Source organism: Rosa rugosa, chromosome 3, assembly GCF_958449725.1.
Source record: "Rosa rugosa chromosome 3, drRosRugo1.1, whole genome shotgun sequence".
In the NCBI taxonomy this organism is placed as follows: domain Eukaryota; kingdom Viridiplantae; phylum Streptophyta; class Magnoliopsida; order Rosales; family Rosaceae; genus Rosa; species Rosa rugosa.
Window position 1 is genome coordinate 13787241 of NC_084822.1, and position 4425 is coordinate 13791665.

The 4425-nt window shown below is 39.6% G+C and overlaps 1 long non-coding RNA gene across 2 annotated transcripts; it reads left to right on the forward strand.

The window, feature by feature from the left end:
- The first annotated feature begins 646 nt into the window (after positions 1–646).
- On the forward strand, positions 647–2900 carry LOC133740043 (uncharacterized). 2 transcript variants are annotated; one of them, XR_009860993.1, is made up of 3 exons: positions 647–1186; positions 1634–1770; positions 2066–2900. It is a non-coding gene; the product is annotated as an uncharacterized LOC133740043 (long non-coding RNA). The 2 variants fall into 2 exon arrangements; XR_009860994.1 differs by lacking the exon at positions 1634–1770.
- Positions 2901–4425: the final 1525 nt, after the last annotated feature.

Sequence of the window (4425 nt, forward strand, 5' to 3'; positions counted from 1 at the left end):
TGGAAGGCTTGGATTTTTGAAATAGGAATAGTGTTTAGGATGCAGTTGCATCTAGATTATTTGATTCCAGATTGCCTACATACCCTTGCGGGATCAAACCACATGTAATTCCAGTATTTGGGATTTAAATGGGTAGATGACCCATTTATTTTTAGATTTGTGTTTGGGTTATTTGTCAGGGTTTAGAACCCTTGAATTTGCTTTTGGGTAATTTGGGAATGATTTGATTTTTCTGTTGTTTGGGTGAATTTGACTAGTGGAGTCAGGGATTCGGATTGGCTGAATTTGACTGGTGGAGTCAGGGATTCAATTTGAAGTTGTGGTTGCATCTAGTGGGACGCTAGATTGCCTACATACCCTGTGAAGGGATCAAACCATTGTAGTTCATAAGTTTGTGGCTTTGAGCTTTCTTGGTTTTATACCAAAAGCAATTTCATTTTGAGTTTCGATGTATTTCTTTTATGAAACCAAAATTCGGGTACTCTTTAATTTGGACGCCCGTAGCGTCGAGTAAACTCCAAGTCACACTTCTCAACTTTCGTTTGGAACTCGGGGGCACCTATCGAGCTTTTCTTCCAGGTACTGAATTTAATATGGACACCCAAGAAGTATTTTGAACCCCGAATTTGATATGGGCACCCGCGATGACCCATCTGTTGGAATTCTGCACCTCTCCCTTCATTTCCTTTTCATTTTTCACTTGTTCACCAAAACCAGACAAACACGAAGCGATGTCATAATACTCCTGCCGATCGATAAAAGATTTGGAGATGGACTGTAGATCTCCCAATCTGATCTGGAAGTGGAATCGCATTCGTGTTCTTAGCAGGGGAGGATTTCATCATCTGAAGGTTGTGATTGGTCCTCTCACTTATCTTTTGGTCTTGCTAGTCAGTGAATTCAAACAGGTGGAGTGCATTGGGTTCAAGGCGGAGAAGTTAGCTTTTTTATTCAGAGCTTTGTTTGTAGGCGTGCAAAAGACCACCAAGCTTCACCTTCCTGGCCTCCTCTTTCATGGCTCCAAACGTGCTCCTCCATCACGGAGAATAGATTTAGCTTCGTGCAGTTTGTAGGAGAAAAATTAACTGCCTTTTTGCTTGTTTGCAGGTGTCATCAGAACTCTAAATTCAAATATTGTATCTTCGACAATAGGTGTCATCGAAGACGAGCACACACACGTCTTGTGGTAAACCTCTTTGCCTTGAACATTTTTAAATTGGTTTACCCTTTTCTTGACTTGTATTTTTCCCTTTTGTTTAGAATTCCAGTATACTTTTTTGGTTACAAGAATTCCAGTATACTTTGATGACAAGATATGTTAATTAAACTTTCATGCTTGGTCTTGCAAAACCCACCGCTCCATGTAAAAAAAGCTTCGTTTATCATGTTCTCCCTCTCTTTTTGTTTTTTGCTGGCAGCAACATACTCCAAAACAAGAGTCCAGAACATGCCTCTACCTCCATTATTTCCAATTGTGATCAACAAACAAACACGTAGCTCTTGACGTAGTTTTTGTCTTCATCCAATCTTTTTTTTTACTAGATTAGGATACATTTATGTAAAACTCCAGCAATTGCTTTCATATTTTTGTCTCTTTTGCCTACGCTTTCCTAATCTGGTTTATCAACTCTAGAGGTGAAAACCAGTCATCTGGCGTGTTGTGGGACCATCTGGTACTCAGGATATACCATGAAAAAAAAGCCAGATCACACTAAGCCATTTGAAGTACACACGGATGCGTCACCATAGGCGGTGTGCTAGTATAATAAGGTAACTCAGTAGCATATGAGAGCCGAAAGCTCAAGTACCAATGCCATTTTGAGGTAGTTTAAATGCAAACTCCTTTAGCCAATACATGGCTTTACAAGGGATAATATTTTCATGCTTTGCTAATTATATGCAAAGGCCAAAATTTGTTCCCTTTCAGCAACTTGGTCACCCAAAAGCCTCTGCATTATATTTATGAATGCAAAGCGTGTTGCAGCTTCATTTATCAATTTGGCCGGGTGATTTGTACATGTTTCGCAACTTTTTTTCCTCACTCATTTGTTGCGATGGTGTTCAGCTACGTAAGGAGCCTCGTCAAAGCTCCAGTAGTGACCAATTGCCTTGCTTCTGGCATGGGGGAGCAGCTTTTCTTATTTGCTTCAAGACCAGTGGTCATGGTTTATGATCAAGGAATAGCACATCCAAAAGAAGAGAGGTGCGTGGCTCGTCAGTAGCAGTGGTAACCTGCAGCTTTGACTTTCTTTGTGAGTTTGAAAGTGCTACAGAGACGAGACGCTGCTGCCAGGATTTGAGAGAGCAAAGTTGTCGCTGCTACAATATGGGGAGGCCTGCTGCTGGGATTTGAGAGCGCAAGGCCTGCACCAGAGGTGCTGCTCTGATATGTTCATCGGGACGCTGCCCGGCATGGTTCATCGGGACGCTGCCCGGCATGGTTCATCGGGACGCTGCCCGGCATGGTCATCGGGACGCTGCCCGGCATGGTATTTTTTTTTGCTTTGGTATGGCATCGTTGAGAGGCTTGTGACATCAAAAGAAGGTGGAGCGTGGAAGGGAGGGAGTATCAACCTTTGTGGTGTCTTGGATATCTCCTCTGAGCTTCGCCTTCCTCTGCAGCAGGGCTTCGGCTATTCCCCTTCCTCTCCGCGTCCTATCTTCTTGCTGTCTCCTCACGCTGTTCTCTGCTTCTTCACGATCCTCCCCCTCTTGACGTACGTGGACTTCTCTTTTATAGGAGTCGTAGATAAGACTTTGAATTTCAATTAGCCTTAAACTCCAATACTTGCACAGCAACATATATTTTAGCTAGCTGTATGGTTCCTTTCTTTTAGAGATAGATAGGAAACAATAATAAATTAATAATCCACATGAAGAGGTGGTATCTGTTCTGGCTCTACACTCCCATTTCTATTTGAACGTACGTGTGCACTTCAACTTGTTTTCAACTTCTTTCAATAGTTTTGTTGTAGAATTTGAACAAAACTAGAAGGTAGATAATGTGTAAAATGCTAGCTCAAGAGGCAACGTGCTTCTTTTCCCTTTTATAATTATTATTATTTTCATTTTATTTTTAATCAAAAGCACTCATGTTTGTTTTTCGTTCTTTTATGGGCTTTTGATTTTTCGGTTTCAACAGCATGCAACGTTTATAAAACTTATTTCTTTAAACTCAAAATCTCGTAAAAACATACCAGCCCCGCTGGTTTAGAGAAATCGGACTAGCCCCGCTCGTCAAGTAATAATAGGATATGGGGAAGAAATATCACTATACGGGTAAAGGAGCCCCTTACGCTCTACCCTCGACTGCCACTCACACATAGATTGTGTGAGGAGGAGAACTAATAACCTCGACTACCACTCACGTGAGGAGGAGAATCCTCGACTGCCACTCACAAACACAAAGTAAGTGAGGAGGAGACACTAACCGAACGACCCGAGTATGGTGAGGAAAACAATCGAAAACCAGTAAATCCATAAATCCATAAAACTTCCCCAATATCTCACGAGAAAAATAAGTATATTCCAATGACGTGGCCCCGCACGCCAAAATATTCTCAAAATCATAAACAAATAGGCGAGAAATAATAAATAAAACATAATCTCCTTAGATCGAAACAAAACCAATTCCAAAATCATCATCAAGGCATTCCCAATGCCAAAACCGAAAGTCGATAAATAAATAGGAAATATAACTCCATCGAAATCCCATTTCGAAAATCCTTTAAAAATCTCAAATCGACGAATAGAAATATAATTAAATAGTATAATTCCGGAAATCACCTCAGAAATAAATAATTCGTCAAATAATATTATAAATCATAACCAACTTCCGAAACAAATCATTATCGAAAGCAATTATATGAGATAAAGCGAAATCAATCTCCGAAATTAAATCATATGCTCGAAATGTAATATGATAATTAAATAGAGCATACTTTAAGAAATAAATGCATGCATCATTATTTAAAAACAAAAGTCCACTCACAGTATACAGCTAAGCTTGCCGTTTATTCGAAGTTTCCCCCCGTGTGGTTCCTCCTCACGTCCTGTATAATATAACGCTCATAAATAAATAAATACAGGACGGAAATTTAAATTTACGATAATTAAATCGAATTCCTAAACGTCTCCTTTAATCTTAACTCCCTCAATTCTCCTTGATAATCATCCAAACTTCACCAATAATTTATATTCATCGATTTACAATTTCTAAAGCAAATTCGAAAGAAATCCGACGGTCGGATTCTCCTAAATCGATAATCGAAATTCTAAATTTCAGAATTTCATAATCAATTCAAAACTTCTCCAATCTTTATCAAAATCACATATACAAACTCTACATCAATTATGTGATTTAATTAGCTAAAAATAGAATTTAAGTTACTGCTCAAGCACCGCACTGTTCACGCGCAGCCACTG